This window comes from Phasianus colchicus, chromosome 5, assembly GCF_987193195.1.
Source record: "Phasianus colchicus chromosome 5, bPhaCol1.hap1.1, whole genome shotgun sequence".
In the NCBI taxonomy this organism is placed as follows: domain Eukaryota; kingdom Metazoa; phylum Chordata; class Aves; order Galliformes; family Phasianidae; genus Phasianus; species Phasianus colchicus.
In genome coordinates this window covers 1,689,324-1,712,349 of record NC_143440.1, presented here as the reverse complement: position 1 = coordinate 1,712,349, position 23,026 = coordinate 1,689,324, and the positions used below count along the sequence as shown (strand labels likewise).

The 23,026-nt window shown below is 40.3% G+C and overlaps 1 protein-coding gene across 7 annotated transcripts in view; it reads right to left on the bottom strand.

Moving 5' to 3' along the window:
• The window catches only part of MPPED2 (metallophosphoesterase domain containing 2), a 194,172-nt gene that overhangs the window by 126,285 nt on the left and 44,861 nt on the right, over positions 1-23,026 (bottom strand). For all 7 annotated transcript variants that reach the window (XM_090140130.1, XM_090140132.1, XM_090140133.1 and 4 more), the window contains exon 2: positions 19,067-19,202. The gene's annotated coding sequence lies outside the window, so the exon portion shown is untranslated. The remainder of the gene's footprint in view (positions 1-19,066; positions 19,203-23,026) is intronic.

Genomic DNA, 23,026 nt, shown 5'->3' with positions numbered 1-23,026 from the left:
TAGGAAACAGGAAACATATTTAGCTGCACTCTTGAAATCTTTACTGGTGGAATGCCCTTATGCAGCAACAAAAGAGATTTCCTTCAATCTTCTGCTAACTGACTCCATCCTTCTGTGCTTGTTAATGATCTGGCTTTGGTTATTTGTCTCTCTTACCAGTGCAGTACATCTGGCATGAAGGCTTTCATGCTAAAGAAAATCCAACTAGTGCAGAATGCTTCAATAAATCCCTTCTACAATGCAAATGATCATGATCTCACCACCCTGTCCTCAACCCTCTACACTAGAAAGCCTGTGAATCCTAAAGCTTTGCGCTAAACAACTTTCCTCCTCCAACAAAGCAGATCCTTAATCAGCCAGATAGGGCTCATCCAGAAGACAGCAAACACATCCATGAAGGTGGACCTAAAGCTGTAGAATTAACTGCCATAGGAAAAAAATGATAATCAAAATCTTCCGCACTACCTGCTCTAACGAGCAGTCAAGTTCAGGAGCTTGCTTTATATTTAACATCAAAATGAATCAACACTCAAGAGAAAGATCGTTTCCAACCCCTCTGAAAACAAATGCTCTGCAGAGCAGATTACTCCATTGGTGACCTTCAAAACCAGACCAGCCCTTCACCTTACCCCAGTGCTATGGAAAAGGTGTACAGCATGGGCAGCAGAGTTTTCAACCCTTCCAGAGGCCTGGTTTGAATGACATTTAAGAAGTCAAGCACAATACACCAGAGAGCACCAATTATATTATAGAAATAAAGATGGCAAAATGGAAATGCCTCAACATCAACATTTTCTACATACCAAGCGTTCCTCAAGGCTTCTCCTCACACTGCTTTTCATTCAATGTCTTCCCATGTTCTGCTCAGAGGTTACAATTCTCTCAAATGAACTGCCCAACTGTTTTTATACCAGCTAAAAAAACCCCTCAGATCAATTAAGAATAATGTTTTCCTCACTGAATTTAAAAAAACACACTTTCATTAAAGTGACACTGGACAGGGATGTGTTTCAAACTGTCAGCATCTAACTCTCTCTATTTTTTATTTTTATAAAGTTGGGAAAATTCTAACAGTTAAACTATCTCCTCTCTGTGGCTGCACAAACACATATCAAAAAATGGAGGATTTTTATTTTAGCTCCCAAATTTGATTTATCTGTTCATTCTTCTGCATCCATATTTCAACAGCCCCCAAATCACTGAGCTGTCCCTCGAGATGTATATCCAATAACTTCCTCAATCGTCTCCATTTCCAGCATAACAGCATATGTGGATCTGCACATCCTGCATAGCTGGCTGCAAATGATCAGAATTGATTGCCTGGGAAATGATGGGAACTTTAAGGGTTAACTTATAGACTACCTCAAAAACACATTCGGGTTCTTTTGCAGTAACATGCCAAACTTAATGACCATCATATAATGGTTGCACGATCTGAGATTTGGAAAACCTAGACACATTCAATTGCTTTCTCTGATGAGGTCTGTACTTGTTTGGCATTACCAGAGATATCTCAATCCCTAAATAATTAACCTACAACCAATATGTATGAAATTACCTCGCTAAGCTCACTATCCAGGACTGTTTGCTGTTAAATTAGTAGAATAAATAATTTACACCAAAAAAAGTGTGCACAAGATAGTGCCAATAAACCTGAGGGAACTTATTCATTATTTGCAAGAAAATTGGATGAAACAATTCCCCAAGTACAAGCCATTCTGTAGAGTAAAAGGTGTAGTGTTATTAGTATTACTGCAGCATGCAGGCAACAAATGAAATCTCGTGTCTGTTCACTTCAGGGTATGCTCTCCTCATTAGCCTTTTCTCCAGAGCTATAAGTATGTGTAATACACTGTACACACACAGTATATACACATACATACATACATAGGAGACTGTACATTTGCAAACGAACAGCATTTCTTACGGAACAAAAAAGGTGTAGATTTATATTCGCTCATTACCAAATGAATAAGGACCAGAGGAATAACACTTGATACTGAAATGGCAGCAGTGTATCATCTTGAAAATTTGCAAATCATGTTTTGCAGAGGCAAAGGTTACTATCCCTAACCCTAATAACTCGAGAAATTCATTTGCAAATTTGCAATTCACGGGATTGTTATCATTTGAAGATCATCCTAAAATGAAGCATGATAAACTTTTTCACTGCTCTGAATGGCTGCCTTATGCACTTGCTCCTGCACACAAATCAGCGAGTCTGCACTAATGTTGCTGGGAAAAACAACACTGACTCTTGACAAAACTTCAGAAACATTTTAAAAATAGTTTTTCTAAATGCATATTCAGATTCACATTCACATTCATTACTAAAACCTCATATTTAGAAAAAAAAATAAGTAAGTGCAATTCCCTGAGAACCATTCAGCACAGAAACGAGCACTGAGGCCAAAGTGAAGTTTATGGCTCTGGCTGGGCCCATCTTTAGCTGGGCTGCTGTACTCACAATGCCTGCAGCACTGGAAGGCCTGCCCACCCCTTCACAGGCCTGAGGAGGAGACACTCTGTCCATCACGGCTCCATCTTCCAGTGCACAATGCCATTTCTTCACGTTCCCCTGTGGATACCCTGGTGCCCTGAAGTTACACTCAGCCAGGGGATACTCTAACCTAAAAGACCAGCTCCTCAGCAGTAAGAGCCACCTCCCCTTTGAGCCAGGCTCTTCCCACAAAGAGAGACGTCCTCTATCGTGCATTCTTGCTGCAGCCTTGTGAGAGCCCTGGTCAGATTCACCACATCTCAGGAAGATAGAGCAGAACTCGCAGAATCCCTGCATCCATCCCCTTGGTTGAGTCAGATTCAAATGCTAGCTCTCAGCCTCCTTTGTGGTGGGATTCTGATTTTTATTTTTTGACCACAAAAACTGCGGGACCCGTTTCCAGAATTTGCTTTGTATTCATGCCAAAAACACAACTGTCTATTTTATGGAAAAACAACACCAAAATCTAGAAGAAAAAAACAACAGCAACAACAAATCATTTCATCCTAGATTACGAATCACATAGTTGCATGATCTGAGTTCCAATTCTTCCTGCAATCTACCTTATTTAATACAGAAATAAACCAGAGATATGAATACCAGTTTACCTGCTCTTCTAGAAAACAATGCTAGGGATTACCAACTTCCCTCATTTTAATCCCAAAAGAACAATGACAACAAAGAAGGGTTAGCCCTGTAGAGTAAAAGGTGTCCCAATGTCATTGTTGCATGCGAGGATCAGATAAGCACCTGGCTTGTTCTGTCTGTGAAGACAGCTTTATCCAAATAAAGCATAGTGCATTTTATCATTCTTTAATGGAAAAGACCTGTCACTCTTTGAATATCATCATATGGTCGGTGGCCGGCAGATAATGGACTGTTAAGTGTCAAGGTGACTGGCTTTGAATGTGCACAAAACTAAAAATTATAGACCTGTCATTCCATAGGCAGGCCACAATTAGCTGTCTGTGCAACTTGAAATTTCCATTTTGCCAGCTGAATAATCAATTGGAGACATTTTCTCAATATAGACGCGTTTTTAGGCTCTCTGCACTCAGGATTTTATCTTTTTTTCTAAGGTTTTTCAAACAACTGCATGGTGCACTTAAGCAGATGGGGTTACAAGTAAACTGTGCAGTTATCGCCTCCCCAGCCACTTACACAAAGACATGCACCAGCATTTTAGAATCAACACTTCTTACACTCATTTCCTCCAGCCACACTCTGCAACGTTCCTGCCACGGATATGGGGCTGTGGAACAGAAGCTACACAAAATTCACAGCTTCAATGTTCACAGCTGTTTGTTTTGATTAACAATGTAATATTTTCCTACATTTTGCTAGCCTGATATGAGCTAATAGTACAACAAGAGTTGCAAAAAAATGCTTTCAATTGTCACCTGCTAAAGGGGAATGTACTTTCTTCACGGAGATATTTTTCTGCATAGCTTACTAACAATGTTTAAGGTGATTGGAACAGAGAACTTATTTTACACTGCTAAAAACACATCAGCAAATACAGCAATACATCAGTACTGACTCCTACACTGGGCTTTGAAACTAAACAAGCAACACAATCAGAACAGTTCAGAGTCACACAATACATATTAGCATATGCAGCGTAACACTTTTTGTCCTGGACAAGTAGATATTACTTGATTTCTTATGGGCAGACTGCATTTGAGAAAGAAATTGCTTAATGCTGTATCTGAATATGAGATAGGTTTACAAAACGGTGAGCTTGCTAAGTTTGTGGGTTATAAATACAACATATCAAATGAGTGCTGCCTCAATGTATTTCTAACTTGAAAAGGTCCTTTAAAGATGTATCTGCAACTGCAGAGAGTTACTCCGACTCTCTTTTTTCCTTTTTACTTTTTAACGAGCTCAGCCTGATTCCTACCACATGATGGGTGGAATTCCTACCATCTGATGTGGAAATACTACGCACAGGTTCTGTCCAAAGCTATTTACAACAAAGGAAAGACATCTGGGATCTTCACTGGACTTCGAATCAGGCTGCAATATGCAGCCTTGCATTTTTACAGTACTTCAGTCATTGACAGAGCCCTCACACGCAGTCCTGGGAGGCATGCAGGGATAGGTCAGCAATCTAAGAAGGGTTGTTGAGCAAAGTCTACAATTAAGTCCTAGTTCCATGGCATATGGGCTTTTAGTGACAACTGCTCACATGAGAACAGCTTGAGGAGTCCTTGTCTTCTGTCACAGACCCATGCTCTTTTTCCCTCCCATAGTACAGTTTGTTTTATTTGAGTGCTCCCCTAACACCTCCTTGACAACGACTTTTAAGAGCAGGTATTCAAATGGACTAATTTACAGAAAGACAGGGAAGTGCCTGTATGTACAAAGCTAAGGATGTGGCAAATCACAGTGAGTGCAGGAGCAGGAGGCTGGAGGGAGCGGCAGGGAATGTTCTTAAATTCACACTGCAGATCTACACCATTAGCCTGAATTTCCTCCCGGCTTTCTCTTCTCTTCCCATCCAGAAATAGAAGGTTGGGCCATTAGAGAATTCAATTGGTTCCAGGTGGGCCCTTAACCCTGCTCTTCTAATAAAAACATTAAACAACGTGTGTCACATGGAATAGATGAAGTTCATCTTTAGTATATCACCACCACTAGAGCCTGGAAAGACAAATCTAAAGCATGAGGATCCACAGCTCAGATATTAAAAGGTACTGTAGTAGTGATTCATCTCATACTTGGGCAGTGGTAATCATAAAAGCAATGCTGCATTAGACATGCACAAGTTTCTAAGAAAATTTATGAAGAATTATATCTGTCTTTTTAAAGGTGGTGTTCCACTTGTTTCCTATTAATTCTTCAGAAAAAAAAATATCAAAATACAACACCTGTCAGTGTGGCTCCTCAACTGCCCCTTTCACGGCCAACCACCAGGTCTTACTTTACTTCTATTTTTTAATACACAAACGAGGGGTCTAGTTTTACTTAAACAGACATCAGTGAGAATAATTTCGAAGTTTCCTCCTCATCCCACGTCCAATCCTAGTGCCCATCAGAACAAACCTTTAATGCTCTAGATCAACGTCTAAGGTAGGTGAAAAAAGCCGGACAGCAATGTGACGCTCAGCAGCAGGTCGCTCCCGAAGCGACCATTCACCCTGCCTCCTTCAGGCGCTGTTCCACCCACGTGTCTCGGCTGGCACCGACAAAACCAAACGCTCCTTGCCCTTGAGCCCACTCGCCCCCCGGCACACGAGCTTCGTTCTGCAGCTGAGACAATCAAAAACGGGGTGGTTTTGTCCATTCTACGTCTACTTTAAAGAGGTTAGCTGAGCGTTTTTCCCTCCCCGTTTCCTGGGGGGACCCGCTCTGCAGTTCTGCGTGCATTTGACCTCCAGGTTCTCCACTACAGAAGATGGAAGAGCTCCTGAGCTGCAGCTCAGAGGCCCCGAGGTGCCTCGGGCTGTACCAGCGGTGCGCACGCTTCACTGTACGCCCCTCGGAGAAGTTTGGAATCAAGATAAAGTCAGGCCTGAGCCTTTGCCTTCCAGTACGTCCCCAGCTACGGAGCCCGCTCCGCCGCCAGATCGGTCAGCGGAGCCAGCCAAGGTGGAGGGTCGGCACGAAGCTCTCCGAGGGTCCTCCCCGACCCGCCAAGCACCGCCGCTCCCGGAGGACCCCCGTGGCACTCCGCCAGACAGCGGGCGGCCGCGGGCCCCGGGCCGAGCAGCACCGCCCGCCCGAAGCGGGCCGGGGGCACCGGGCGCCCCGCCTGGCGCGGAGGGCCGGGGCCGCCAATGGGCTGCGGCTCGGCAAGGTCACCGCGCGGGGCCGGGCGCCCATTGGCTGCGGAGCCTTAGCGCTGTGCGAGCGGCGCGGAGGCAGGGGGTGGTCTGCCGTCAGACGGGAGAGGTCCGGGAGAAGGTAATTAAATCCTGTCAGAGGCAATTATCGGTTCCAGGGCCATGACTCTGGCACTGAATGCAGATGATCTGAAGCTCTATTCTTGTAGAAATTCAAGAGGGCTTCTGGCACGGATCAGTTAGACATAAAGGAAGCAGCAGGCGTTTTGCAAACAATGCCCGTCTGTATGTCGAAGCTTTTTGCACATCTTTTTTCCTCCCCGGTCTCGGAGTTTGGTTACCGCTGATCAAAAATATTTCTTGCTCCTCGCATTCTCATTAATTTAATAGATAAGATTTACTTAGGCTTTATAGGCAGACTGACTACATCAGAGACATGCTGTTCCAGAACAGCACCTTCTTCAAACGCCTTTCAGCAGGACACAACAGCTTTAGACAATAGGAACATACCAAATTATTGATGTTTTACTGGAGACAAAAAAAAAAAAAAACAAAAAAAAAAAACAACCCTAAAAATGAGAGGCCTGCTAAATCCTATGGATGCCAGAAGGAAATAGGTACATGACTCCTCCTAACGCTGTGTAATGATGCCAACAAGAGCATCAGAAGTGCCTTACATGTTAAAAAAGGCATCTTTACAGTAGGCACCTCACTGACACGAGCAAAGGGTTGTTTACAACTAAAGTGACAAAGCCCAGAATATTATTTACTCAACATTCTCTGTATTTTGTTCTAAGGTGGCACACTGCAGCAGCAGGGCACAGGCTGGGAAGCGCAGCCCCGCAGCCACTGCAGGTTCCCTATGCTGGGCATGGGCTTCCTTCTCTGCACCATCCTGGGTTTGTTTCCAGTCTCAAAATACTGAGCGTTCATTGAACATTGTGGTTTTAGTAAAATTCTCATTGCACTGAGCTCCAATTTGCTGATCCCACCTGTGTAAACCACAGTTTCAACATTCATTTCTCCTGTGAAAAGCAGGACTTTACTCAGACTAGTGTGTGTGAAGGAAAGCAGTGCCATCCTTAGATTACAAACATTATTTTTTGGCATTAAATGTCAAAAGAGCAAGCATCAGATAACGTCTCCTGCTTTACAGTATCCTCTGTCAGGGAGCAGTGATAACACAGACAGACCCTCATCCACCTCACTGTACATTCTTAGCTGTACCAACATAAAAATATACGCGTTTTTCTGGGCCACTTTATAGAAGCTTTAGAGCATTGGAGAGAAACTCAGAAAATGACTGATGCTCTATACCGAATTGTACAATGTTATTTGGAGAACAAGTCTTCTTACAGAAGCTCATTTGCGCTATCATTACTGCATACTCTGGTAACAAAGGCACATCCAAAACAAATGACTAAGATAGCTCCCTTTGCTATAGCTGTCAAAGCTGACTTTGGGATTTTATACATTTCTTTTGAAGTCGATACGATCGTGATTATGCAAATGCTTGGCTATTAGAAGATCAGCACAATGCCTTAGATTTGTATCTATCTTTTAAAACATGCTCATTCATCATTTGACTCTCATATATATCATACATAGATCTATCTTCGTGGGAAGAGAGAGAGAGAGAAAGAGAGAATATATCTGTGTGTGTGCCTTCATACCTGACCATTGCGTACTTTAACCTTCTGAAGGCCTTTGAGCAGTGACTGGAAGAAGTAGCATTAGACATCCTTACACCACAATAGTTGATTTTTGATTCCAATGCATGGCACGTGAATAGTTCATATTTGTATAAAATTGAATCTTAATCATCTCAATTACCCAAAAGTCTGTTTCAGATGCAAGAAGAGTTTTGTTTCATGGATATTCTACTACATTCATTTAAAATCTACCACTTCACTTACAGGGGGCTTTCAGCAAGCATGATGATAAAGCTGGAGAAAAACAGAAAAACTGAATTTTAAGTTGATTACAAGTAAATATTTCTTCAGCTTTCTTGTGGTATTTGTTTCCTTAATAGTAATATTCTTTAAAACATAAAATCAGAAAGGTCAATAGAATAGCTGATTCTACCAACCATGAAGAGTGAGATTCTTTTAGACATCCACAGTCATCACATTACATACGTAAATTTCAAGGAGCCAATATCCAATTTTCTGTGGTTTCTTTCTTCCCACACATGTCACACTTCAAATTCGTTTTGACAACTAAACAATGTTTCTTTTATTTCATTATAATTCCCTTATCTAGAGTCAAAGCTTCATGACAATTTCATAGAAAGGAACATGAAAAGACTTTCTGGTAGATAGATTCCTTATTTTAAAGATTTCTTACAAAGATATGTTGGTAAACAATCCAGCTGCATGGCTTGTTGAAGGCAGTATCTAGCTCCTACCCAACCTCACTCACAAATCCCATTAGAGATCCAATTCTCATTACTATTATCATTCTATCTCTGTTTTAAGAAAGCCAGATTATTCTTCATCACCTTGTTTCTGTGTATTTTTTTCTTGAAGCTGTGTTAATATTCTACCAACATCATACACACTCTTACTAAATGCAATTTAAAAAATCAGTTGCTGCTTGTGTAAGATATATGAACTCATAAATGGAATTTCTTTCACTGTTAAATCACACATACTTCAGAACAGGAATGCAGTCTCCAATTATTAATGCGAACAACAAAGTGAATTAATTATTCACCAGCCTTCTATCACCCAGTGATAGCACAGAAAGGTGCACAGAAAGGGGGTGAGGAAGCTCACTAGAAGAAAACTGCCAAAAGGAACCAGCAACTGCTTTTTAATTCTGGGACTGGTTTTCACATCATACCGAGTCCCAGCATGACTCAGGAGTTACAGAATCACCGAGCTGTGATTCCCAAAAAGGATGCCCCACCATTCATTGACTAGGAAAGCCCAAGAGCACTTCAGCCATTACCCTCCAACTCACACGTCCACTACGTTAGGGGGCATCTAGCAGGCATCTCCATAGCCTGAACAGACGCAGGGAACTCAGACCTACTCCTAGAGAAGGAAATGTGGATTTTTACTTGTCCTTTGGTGCTGTACAAAGATGGCTGGCCAGATATTGTCTGACCTCTGTTGATACAAAAAGACTGCTAAGAGATAGGAGGCGGGTATAAAGATGTCAGGCAAGCGAGACATCAAGAGAATAGCCTTAACAATCTCAGCTGATGTACCCCTGGTTTTATGACAGGCAAAAGCAACATTGCTGGTGCTTTCTCAGTGCCATGCCGTCCTGTTCACCATGTGGGAAGATCACATAATGAATCCCAAACACGGGAGAGGAAGGAACCTTCTAAATCAAAATTAATTGCCTGCTCTCATAATCACTTCATCATAGAATCTGGTTTATAAATTAATCATACTTCATCTTAGAAGCACCTTGGCATTTTTCTCCCACTTTAACTATCAGACAGAACTTCTGGGATCTCCCTCCTCCGATCCTTAAGAGATCATCTGATTTCCAGGCCAAGTGTATGCATATTAAGCTGAACAATTTGCTCTCGTGCCAATATTTTCTTTTCTCTGAAGCAGATATTTTGTCTGTTGTTTACTTCTTTAACACACTTGTGAAGAGCAAGCAAGCTACTTTTCTGCTTCACTTTGCTAGGCTAAACAAATGAAGCTGTTTCATTCTGCTCTCTGCAGAGAGGAGCTCCATCCCATCACTAATCCTTGGAGCCTTTTCTTACACCACTTCCAGCTGGAACTATATACTGACATAGAGACAAGAACAGCATGCAGTAATTTAAATGACACGTAGCATTGTCACATATGTGACCTTAGCAGTTTGCTCTCCCTTTTGGGAATACTTCTCCAGGTGCATGTAACTATTGCTTTTTTCAGCCCACGTCACAGTGTAACTCACCCTAATCCTGTAACATGCTAATATATTCGAGTCCTCTTTGCTGTCATTTCCAATTGATTAGGTTGGATTTGTAAAAGAAATTCTTACTAGTTTTTGAAAGTATATCATCATCCTTTGTAGTATTAAACGCCTTCCACCTTTCATTATCCTCAGTCACAAAATTCTTCCTTTATGACGTTCATTTATTTTAAGAACAATGACTTCAGAATTTTGGGCTTTGTGATAATTTAATTATATTGTACCTGCTTTTTATTGCTGTTATTATATAACAGTGATTCCAAGGCTGTCCTTGAAAATAACTCCAAGCTACTCCCAGTCTAAGTTTCCTACTGGTAGAGCACGTTTTAATAGAATTCTTCAACCACCTTACATATTTTCCTCTTCTTTCCCTCTACCACAGCCTTCATCATTTTTCCCACAGGACCCATAGGAAATGGTTTACTGAAGTCAGTTTAAACAAAAATCCTATGCATGGATAATATAATATAATATAAGAGGGACAGATATGGTATAATTTACCTTTGTTAAATTCATTGTGTGTGTGGTATCCCATTTTATATCAATCTCCAGAGCTTTCTGTTTCATTGTTTTTAATGGCATCTCTTAACTTCTGTTTTAAAGCCCTGCATTCTGCTAAAGCTCGTACAAAAGACCTAGGACCATTCTCACCTGCATTTTGAGAAGTGTATGCATACAAGTTTTCTTTGAACAACTGCTTATGTACTTGCTACTTACCAAAAACACACAGCTCAGTATTACCATTTATTCATTCTGTAACAACTTGGTGAAGTCATAACTGTCATACCCAGTTAGAATGGATCCTCCCACCAGTTTCTCAGTTTCTCACCCATTTTTTATGTGGGCTATTAAGCTTTCTACAATGACACAATTCTCAATGTTCACTCAAACTATTTGGCAAAGTTCTTTACTCCCAACCCAAACCTGTACAAAACTTGCCCATATAACTCACCACTAACACTTTTCCATTAGGTAACTGAGTGGTTTATTTTCAAACCACTTGTTTAGGCCATTCTATTCCTTTGCATTATTTTACAAATTCAATACCATAGAAAATAACTTAGCACTTTAATTCCTGTCCTTCCTACCTAAAACATGTTCTTCAACAGCTGTGTTTCAGACACCTCTGCTTATCCAGCTTGCCTTTAGAATCCCTGCAGTACCTGGTGTCCAGTCATTGCTAAGTGTATCCTTACCATCGAGTTCCACAGCACTCCTCAGTCCATAAACATTTCAGATGTTCTCAAAGCATCTGCTAGTTTTCTAATCAGATTAGACAGTTCTCTCACCGACCCTGCTGCACAGCTGACTGCTGTTATTACCACCATTATGCCTTTCCTAATTAACGCTCATAACGAGGCTGCATGCCGATATGGGCTTTGTCATAAATTCTCCTGAAGTTTCATTTTCTTTTAATGATAGATTACTATACTTTGCATCTCCTTAGTTTCTATTTAAAGAGTAAAAGTATTTTACATGATCATCAATAGTTCTTAGATATCTATCGTAACACACTCAGATAAGTTGCCATAGTTGTTATAGAGACTTTCTTTACATAATTTTCTTTTATAAAAAAGGAACTTACTGTTACTGTTGAGCTTGAAAAGCAAGTGACAGTCCAGCTGCTAAGGGTCAGCTGGGAGCCTGGAAGTTGAGTAATGCAGCCACTGGTGGCACTGGGATCAAGATTTCATTCCTCCTGGTGATACAGTCAAGCAGTAGACCTATTGCAAGATTCAGTGCTTGAGATCCAAGTATTGTTTAGTTGGCATCTGGTGGATCCTCACATTGTGTTCTTAAGACCACCTTTGCAAATTCTCTTGGTATTTTAAATAATACTTATACAGAAGTTCCTAGTAGTAGCTCATAAAAATGATTTGGGAAGAGACTGGATCAGAGAATATGGTATAGAAAAAAAAACAATTCATTTTCCTTATGGACTTTGTACTAATTATCCTTCCCAGTGCAGACTTTAAAGGAGCAGAACTGATGAGAAAATTTATGTCTGCTCCCCATTCAATCCTAGTTTATTACTACATGATAGAAGTCCTTCGTTTTGAAGCCCAGTGTTTCTTCTTAGGAAGTAAAAGCAACAAAGTTACAGCAAAGGCTAAGGGCTGGGGTTTTTGAAGAAGTCTCATTTTTCTGTGATGTTTCATGACCCTTTTACCTTGCAGGACCCCATCAAACGACTCAGACTGCCAAGGGTACATTATAGTTTGACTCTTACAGACACATTTAAAAAAAAAAAAAAAGAAGTAAAGAAGGAAAGTTAATTGCAGGCTGTATGTCTTTCAGGAAACTATTCTCTCTCTAGGTTAAAAAAAAAAAAAAGTCTGCTTTTGGAACTACAATTTCTGGAGATGAGTAAAGGTGTTAAAAGGAAATCTCATTACAAAGACGTAGTCCTCTTACCACTGAACTTCTCAAGCAAAATATGTTTGAAACCACCCAGGCTTAAGAGAGAAAATTCTGCAATATCCTCAGTTCTGTCCTTGACAGGTGTTCATCCTTACGTATGAAACTGCACAAAAGAAGAGGTTGGGAAAAGACATAGCCAGCTTCCTTCTTTGTTCTGTTCTGCCACCTTCGTGTATCTACCCAAGTCTATATGAAAAAGGTTATCTGACAAAAATTATGGTAAAGTTTGGAAAGTAATGTAATTAAATAAGAGAATTAAATTAAGAGTAATCAAAAATTCTGCAGTATTTCGAAGGGTCGTTTTAAGTACTAACTTATGTTTTTATAAATAGACTTCCATCTCTGTTGATTACAGCTTAGAAAGCTTTTGGCATACAGAAACCATTTCACCCACTGCTCATATTTACTGCAGCTTAGCTTAGAAGAGCACGTCTGCAGGGAGAATTGAAAATGAGTGTTGTTGCCCCAAAACAAAATTAAGTAATACAAAAGGAATAGAGCTCTGGACTTAAAGCTTTCATCAGCTTAAAGTCTTACTTGTTAGGCAGTGCCCAGAGTGTAAGATTATTCCTTTTTCACCACAGTTAAAAATATGCTCAAACTTGACTGTCAACAGAAGTCATACAGGAACACAGTACAGTTAAATGCAATTAGGAAGCAGAAACAACTGAGCAAAAGGGAAAAAAAAAAAATCAAAACACCAAAAGTACCAAAACATTAGCCAAAGCCCTGCTAATTATAAGTCAGGGAGATTATACATTAAGACATGTCCCATCTGCAAGTAGTTTCAAGTCTTCCTACTCATTTTGCATTTAATGTCAAGTTTCATGTTAGCCATATAGCATCAAGATGCCACAGAGTGAGAACGCCACTGCAAGTCTGTAGCAAACAGAATATGCTGAAGAAACAAGGTTGCTGCCTCCCCAGAATATTCTGTTAGACAGTTTTGCTACCAGCCCTTCCCAGGGAGCATAAGAGATTATCTTTCCATCACGTAGAGTTAGGTTCTGTAATGCATCCCTAAAATTGACTGTATTGCACTCGATGGCCAGAAGATTGCTTATTCTACCATAATTAGCACACAGAAATGTTATATCTCAGAAGAGTTTTGCTTTAGTCTGATGGTCACAGCCTACCACTGACATTTTTAGGGTACTGACTGGCTTTCTGACATTGTTATTCCACAGTGTCAGCATCCTATTGCAGGTACTAAATTTCTCTGGTAAAGAAGAGATGTCTTGCTTATAAGATAAGGTCACATATGCAAAGCAATTGAGTATCTCAGATTATCCATTCCCCTTCGAGAATCCCAAAACTTTGAGAAAAAACTGCATCCCAGTGAAATGACAGGACGTCTATCCTTGGGTTTTATAATCCACTTCCCTTCACAAGAGAAGAGGCAATACCAGCTTGCACATCATTGGTACAACATAGTTATACCTGCACCAGAGCCAAAAGCATTAATGAGGAAGTTGCATTGGTGCTGCTGCAGCAAGGTGTAGAAACATGACCAAAAAGAGACCCATTTCTTTGACATGGTGTTTTTCATACTCATAGTGGTGTTTTTCATACTCACAGTATTACAGCCATTATATACTTGCAATTGCAGTAGTACCCATGTGGACAATAGCTCACACACAGCTTAGTCAATTAGAAGCTGTTTTATTTGGAAAGAATACTTTAATATTGGCCAGGACAGCATGAGGATAAGTCATCATGTTACTTGTGTGAAACTGATCACGGTAAGGAGATTATATGAGCTTGGCAATGTGATAAGTCTCTGTGGACTGAATAATTTCAAGCCTTGGGAAGACTGAAAGTGTTTATGCTTATGTGAGTAGTGCAGAATGCAAAGATCTGTGAGCCAGAGCTGAGCATGCTACCTGCAGAACGAGGAGCAGAATAATCACATCCATGCAACGCTGTCTCACGCTTAATTACCCTTTTTGAAATTCACTGTAACCATTCAGGAGGAGGAAAAGTAACATACGTAGTCAGCAAGGAATGGAAAACAAAAAACGTGAAACAAATATACTGACAAAAAGCAAAACATCCTCTCTGTCCATTCAGCAGTAATTTTATCTGAAAATTCCTCTTGCACACTTGTTACTTTACATGATTTATTTGACTTTGTGAACAGAATAAAAGAGTACTACGGCAGACACACCAGGATATTATTTTAGAAAGCCACGTGCAAATGGCAGAATCAGCATCAGTGATTTGTGACTACCACTGAAGAAATTAGAAATAATTGCAACCTTTCATTACAAAACCTGTCATTTGGTATCTGAAAGCAATTTGGTGTAAAACTAATCTTGACGACAGAGTCATTGCCAAACCTAATAATTTGCTGCATAAACTTCAAACCATATAATTGCTCAAGGTGCATGCAAGAATCTGCAACATTAACTGTTACTGCATCAAAACCCAATCATATGGCTTTTGATTCAACCGAGACTGTAGGATCAGGCCCATATTTGTTGGGCCTTTTCTTTCCCTTATCTTTGAACATAATACGGGTTAATATAAATTTAAATTTCATTTCAAAGATCCATCAGAGAAAGTTCTAAAGCATTTCCATTTAGCAGGCTTATTTTGGACTACTCACAAGAAACACACCAAATTCACAAGCGTTGCTCTGACTGCGTTTCAGGTTTTGGCAAACACACACAAACTGCATTCAGTAAGACAGCAACAACAAAAAACTTAACTAGACAAAATTTAAAATCCATTACTATTTATCACGAATCACCTCAAAGCCAACAGTTTTTTCAACATGCAGAAGGCAGACCAAGCACCCGTGCCACAGCACACGTACCAGCCGTGCCTGGTTTGTCCGGCCCATTTCATTTCTTAACAGCTGGCTAGTTAGAACAGCTTGCTATAAGAAAGACCTACCTCTTTTATTTTCTTTTTCCTCTAGAAAAGTTCCTACCTCATTTGCAACTAAATGAAACTTTTTTTTAATCCATTCTGTAAAGATTATTTTATATCATAAAATATCACAGGTCTGCCCCTGCACCAGTTTATTGCAAAATGCATGCATGTAGCACGTGCTAGTACTGTCTGTCACAGAACTGATTTCAAAGGCTCCACTTGCAGCCTACTGTCATTATAAAATAATTATCATATGCATGAATTTGCAAGATATGTATATGTGGGCACCCTTTTTTCTTCATTTTGATTCAAGGATTTGGAGAGCAAGATAAAGAGGCAAGGAATTTAAGATGCTCCCACGACATGTGAAAATAGAGTTCAAGTTGCAGCACAGAGCAAAGCGTTATTGGAAGAGAGAAAAGAATTCTGTCCTACAATGTGTTGAAAGCTGCCCAAATGGTGAGAGGTATTTAAGAAAGTTTATTTTAGGTAAAAGAAATCTTTTCAAGAAAGTGGTAACATGGGTTTACACATTACAAGAGGTTGCTTTCCAAAGAAAAGCAGAATCATTTTCCTTCTGCATGTCTCTCCAAGGAATTCTTCTTTTCCAGGAAAAAGGTAATGCCACCTAATGGGCAGCACATCCGCATGTGTGCGTGTAAATTTGAATTTCTAGGAAAACACAAAGCTGGAAACTTGTTTCCTTAAACCATAAAATCACAAAAAGAAAAAAAAACCCTCTCCTTAATGTTAAGTACTGGGAAAAAAAATGTAGCACGCTCGCATGCTACAAAGCATAAAGCATAAAGATTCCTTACAACACTATTTTTTCCTCTACGTTTCAAGAGGCCTTAGAAGATGAAATGTTAAAATTCATTTTATCAATTTTACCCTAAGTCAAGTAGCTGCAACTTAAGCACTAAATACGTTCTGTGAACTTAAGTGATCTCAGAAGCTAACCACACTTATTCCTCCTTTTCTCCACCTGTGCTTGGGCACAGCTCCACAGAAACCCGAAGACAGGCACATAAGCCTATAGCCTTTTGTACTGCATAATGCACTCCTCCTCCAGCCTTCATGCTGTTGGCTCTGAAAGAGACTGCCCTCTGAAAGGGTGCTAAGTAACTCACACACAGTGCATGTAATCAGTTCAGTTGTTTACAAGAGTGACACAGCCCGTTCCATATTGAGTAGATATGAGTCACCATCATGTGTAAATATGCTCAAACCATTTCATCGTTTCTGCTTGAACCCTTTGCTGGGGATGAAGAGGAGAGGAGTTGCCCTAGAAAATTTGTGCTTATATAGCAATGAAGCCACAAGTGATGAAATTTACGAAGTATTTCTGAAGGAATAATTGGAAATAATTGGAAAATTAATTTGACTAACAGAGCTATAGTAACTACCATTAAGGACTAAGTCCCTGGAAGAAAATGGAGTATTTTTTTTACATACTGAAGTTATCTCTAGTTTCAACTAACACATGGAAGTGATATAATTTCTCTTCAGCATTTCCAGTGCAAGCAACCTGTGCACACAGCCAGGCACTCACAGCACTGCAAAGTTATCCCAGCTAATGCAAACAAGTTCTTTATTGATCTAAAGCAGTGAATGCTTGAGCCTGCATGGAAGAACAACAAGGGGAAAACTCCAAGTATGACAAAAAAAATTCATTTGTTTTAGTATTTGCTAAAGCTCATCAAAAGTCACTTCAATAAATTTCATGTGAAAGTGGAAGACTTCAATCATTTTTCCCTTTATCAAATGGTCCAAGTATTCCAAGGTACAAATGATGGCAATTAAATTACCAAAAAGCTCCAGTATATAATTCAGGTTTATCTCTTTAAAGCTATTCAAAGAAATTATTTTACCCCCTGAAACAGCGTTGGGAATGTAATAGGCTCAGTGAGGAAGGTCTGGGTCATGTGAGTAGTAATAAGCTATTGCTTCTATATGAGAAAATAAGAATCATAGAATCATTTGAGTTGGAAGAGACCTTTAAAGGTCATCTAGCCCAGATCTGCTGCAATGAACAGGGAGACCTACAGCTCGATCAGGTTGCTCAGAGCCCCGTCCAGCCTGACCTGGAATGTCTCCAGGGACGGGGCTCCCACTTACTGCTTGTGGTGGTGATGTGTCACTATTTGTGGCTTCACTGTGATTACAGATCAAATTCACATGACATCATCACTAATTATTGAAGAGATAAGCTTAAAAAACTAAGGACATTAGAATAAAAAGTAGAGAACACTGTCCAATCCAGAACATATTAAATATCAAAGATACATCAAAAGTTTGGCCTTTATTGATCTTTATGGCTAGGAGAAGAGAGACTTGAAAACCCATCTATAAATTCTGCCAGATGAACCTAAATAAATTCACAGCCCTTGGGAGGTAAAGCAGTTAAAGCACACTAACTGATCTCTGAGGAACTTTTTGATTCCCTTTCTGAATTGTGGAGAGCCAGCACCGCTTACACAAGCAATGAAACAACTCTTTCCCCACCATTTGGTAGTGCTACAAGTTTACAGCAAAACAGCTAATATCACGTGATAGGTAATCAGAAATGGAAAGATATCTGACAAAATGATCAGCATGACCTTCTGTTATCATTTAGATTACTGTTTGCATTTACACAACTGCTTTACATGCACAGTTCTAATCTTGCCCTCTTTCAGATTAATGCCTCATATTTTTTACTGAAAGACACTGGTTTCCACTACCTTCACTTAGTGCCACACATGTCGTGTATTGCTTTCTGTCCCTCAATTTCTATTTGAGTATCATTCCCTTCCTAAAATAACACTTTATTCCACTCCATCCGAAAATTAAGCTTCTGTTGTTTTTACAAATATGGTATTGTTACATGGACCCTGAAATCCAACTCCGTATATAGCCAATGACAGCTTAATAATTCCTTTTCTGAAATGAAATCCGTATGAAACTGTTTCCTTTATTTAACCATCTTTTAAAATTTCATCTTACAGTGTATTTTGCAATTACACATAAAAAAAAATCTTTACAGGGAAAGGCAGTAAAATCCAGATAGAATTTTCCCATTTCTTTACAACATGGCAAGATTAGCAATCAACTTCCAGCTTTAATTAGATTTTCCCTGTCCTTTTGTGTGGAATTTAAGCATGCTGTTTGTGTTAAACTGGTATCAGTGGACTCTGGCTCTGTAGACTCCAGAGTAGGATGACTATTAACTAGTGTATATAACAACAGTTTGGTTTTAAGCAAAGCTCCTTTTCATGCTCCTGACGATTAAAAATGGTTAACAGATTTTGGATGGTCAATCACAGTAAGATGAATTTTACTTCAGTCAGAACTGGCATGTGTCCACAGTGCAGTCAGTATAAGGAATCCAAGTTCTTTTTCACCCTAAACAATATAACTATTCCACTAACTCTTGTCATTGTGTAAATCTTTCCATTTCACTGTATAATTTTTTCTTTTCTTGAAATATCACATTAAAAACTTCTTCACTGTTACTAATCAGGAAGGACAAAAGTCAAGGGAAGGATCGTGTAAAGGCATGAAAAAATGGAGATACCTGCAAAGATGAAGGTGGTCTTCTGTATTCCAAAATTGCAGCAGTTCCTTCTCTGCAATGGTTCTGTTTCACAGATGAACTTCAGTTGCCAGTGCTAGTAGAAACAGGCTTCAAAGTTTTTACAGAACTTCAGAACCTAAAAAAAAAAAAAAAAGAGAGAAGAAAACACATTTTTCTCTTGCATCTGGGTAAGGTTATATTTGCATCAATTAAGATTCTGGTGAAAAAAAGCATACAGAAAGCAAAAGTTCAGTTAGTAAAAGCAGCCTCAAATTATCTGTTATACAAATATTGAAGTTATTCAACCTAAACTCCTGGCAGTCCACTATAATTGCTTCTTTTATATCTGGCATTGCACTCCAACTGCTGAATTCCTTAGCTTCCAAGAGCAGACTTATAGAGATGCTGTGCTGTTTGATTTGGCACTATTCATAGGCCTTGGCAGATGATCAAATAGAGGGCACAGAAGAGCAGGAAAAGCCTTAAGAAACTGTCTGGGCTGCTGTCGTTACTGCCTCCATAGAGAGAAAACTTACTGGTAAGCACAAAGTAGCTGTTTGCATTCCTCTTGTTTTGTTTTATACTGTTTCTATTATCTATCTTGACATAATAAAGATCAGCATTTCTTCAACAGGGAGCAACTGGCATCTAGCTTAAGTTGCATCTGTTCACAACTGGTAGAGAATTTATTTTTTGCTTTTTGCAATACTCTGGAATACATGACTCACTAATGTTTCGTAGTAATTGAAAACTCAAGGCAAAACTGCTACAAAAAGGCAGCAGGAAGGAAACTGGACTTCAAAATAAACCCAAATAAAACAAAAACAACAAAGCAATTTATGAAATGCATAAAAAGATTAAAACTGCACATTTAAAACATTGCTTCTATAAATATCCAAGGGACGTAAAACTGCATTTCTGCATCAGCCATAGCTACAGAGCAGCATTCTGAATTTCAAGAGGAGCCAGTAACAACTTGGAGAGTCCTGAAAAGCCGCCAAGAAATCGCTGCTGACAGAGAATACCTGGGGGGCTGGGGAAGGATGTCCAAGTAAACCAGAGGCAGGAGCAAACAATCCCACGAACCTCCCATGTGACTGGAAATTCACAGAAAGGCAGTGCATGTAAACAGGAATCACCAAATACCGATACAATCACAGAGGTTTTCCCACGCAGCTTTCCATCCCCCTAAGATCAGGCTCTCTCTGGTGACAGCAGAGCCACTTGCCCGCAGCCTGGCTCTCCTGTGCCTTGCAGCAGGCACTGAGGCAAGTCGCAGCCACATCTGCCCCTCCACTGCCAACAGGAACTCTGCCGAACTTGCACGGCCTTAAGATGCCTCCATCGCTGCTGAGCAGAGATCCAGCAGGAGCTGGGAGGAGAAGGAAGGCTGGAGACACCAAGGGAATGAACGCCTCAAGCACTTTAACTCCTATTCAGATTTCTGCTTGGAGCGCTGCCAGGTTACCAGGGAAGCAAGTCACACAGAGCAGCTGTTGCCCAGTTATGATCTTCTCTCTCATCAGCCTTCTTCCACGTGCCACCAGATCCGAGGGCACAGGCTGGGGCTCCTTAGGGCCCCCACAGCAGAATGAGTCACAGCTCTTTGCTTGGCAACAGCTTTGGCTGTGTTTCCCCTCCACTCTGCACCACAATTGGAAAAAAACCATACTGTGCCTGCATCTGCTGGGTGATGCTGGGTGGTGCCCCTAGGGGTTGGGCACCCCAAATAAGCTTTTTGGTTCGTGCAAAATATGTGCAGGTTCTGGGAGCTCAATGTTCATCCCCCTCTCCCTCCCCCCTCCCCAGGATCCAACCATAGAGCTCAGCATCAGCTTCGGGCACGCGGAATTACACTTCTCAGAGTCATCTCACCGCCCTCCTCACTGTGCAGGATTTGCAGACTACTTCCCCCTTCCTCCCCACGTGCCACCCTTCTCGTGTCCTGTATGGGGACAGACCTTCTACCTTAGCCAGCACAAACACACAAACAGAGCATCTTCATCTCTATGTGCTGTGACTGTAATGGCATTTCTAGTTAACTATGTGATCAGATTTGCCACATTACACAAACTGAAGTGAAACTTCCTCAAGTCAGATGCTTTGCCTCATGGCCCTTCTATATTAGAAGTGCAAGCCTGAAGGCTCTACTGCTGAAAACTCAGCTGCATGTGTACCTGTACAGGTGCATTAAAGTTCTGTTTCTAACAACTCTATTATTATTTACTTATTTATTTTTAAGTGCATGAATGTTTTAGTATACGATTTTGATGGATATTCTCATGACAGTTCAAATAAAGAATCTATTTGCAGTTTGCAGCTTTTTACTTATTTCCTTCAGACTCTCAGAGTACACTTTATGCTTACTGGTTTCACTGCTCTCAAATAAAATGACCAAAGTGAGCAGCACCCAGGAGCGATGCATGTCTCTACACTCACTGTGGACAGAAAAAAAATCATTTAGTGGCCAAACTCCAGTTACAGTTATGGTCCCTTAATGAAATTACACCTTAATGAAATTGACCTACTTATACATTAAGACCACTGTACCTAAAATATAACACAGATGGAAACATATTCTTTGTCATTTTATCTGCAATTTGTGATATTGATTTTAACCTCAGATCAGACCTTGATCTAACTAAGTGCACAGTGAATCCAAAAGTGCTGACCTCCAGACCAAGCAGTTCACTTCTATAAGCACCAGCAGAGTGCTGTATGAGGGATGCAATCCCATCTCAGTTCACATTGGTTCAAAGAGTAATTCTGCAGCATGCAACTTGCTTGGCCTGAAAGCTACCAAAGAGTGCTCAGTGATACAAAGCAACGCCTCCTCCTTCTCGTTACACCTAGATCCAGGGGGTATTGTGACAATCAAAAATTAGGGGAAAAAAAAAAAAAACGACAGAAGTTAGGCTGCTAGTTTGCAAACAAACTAACAAACAAATCAAACATCCTTATATCAGTGAAAGTCAGGAGGCTGGAGTATCTTCATTAAAACATACTGAAGCACCTCCTAATCATGAGGTCCTCTTGTTCTGATTTAGACATCCTCGATAGATTTATTCATTGCACTGCATAAGCATAGGAAGTCACATAGATTTCTAATAGCTCTATACAAATTCACTTACACTAAGTGAATCCTAGATCTCTGATAGGTATTAAGGTACCTAGTAAACCCAGAAGGAAACAGGCACCTAAATGCTCCAGCTAACTAAAACTAACACTGTCTCACTGCTCCAAAGAAGGTCTGGGAAAAGGAAGCACTGAAAAGACTGCATTTCAAAGGAGACGAGGCCACCTAAATAACGGTGAGGAGCGTCAGGGACCTGTGGAACATGGGCACAGGTAAGCCCAGACACTGTTATGGGCTTGCTAGTTGTAGTGGAAGCCATTTTCTAAAGTAACTTACTGCCAGCAACAGGATTTTATAAAAAGGAGGCTGTGATTCCAGATCTCCTACAGGCAGAGGAGGCAGGTTCTTTAATTCTCCTTTATGCCTCGAAAAAAATCTCTACGAAGAACTACGAGAGTTTTTGTGACTGAAATATCCCCCATTATGGAGTTGACTCCACATTTAAACTGTGGAGCAAATCAAACGTAGTGGACCTTTTTAATCCAACAGAGCCTCTAGAAAGAAGACCATCTTCAGACTTCTCTTCTCTTCAGTCTCACAGGCACTTCTAAACTTCACCTGCCTTCCTTCTTGCAGAAGTGAAAAAGGAAACAGGTCTCGTTCTCTGTATGTCATTTTACACAAAATAGTTGAAATAACAGATGGGAAGAACAATATGTTTCATATAATTGATTTCCTGGAATGGAAATATGCAAGGAACTACGATTCTGTTTTCCAAACCACCAGTTGTTCTTAAGAAAAGACAGAACACTACAACTGCAATAAACTTAACAGCATTACTCAAGTAGTTAACAAATGGAGAGGACACGTTGATACAGAAGAGA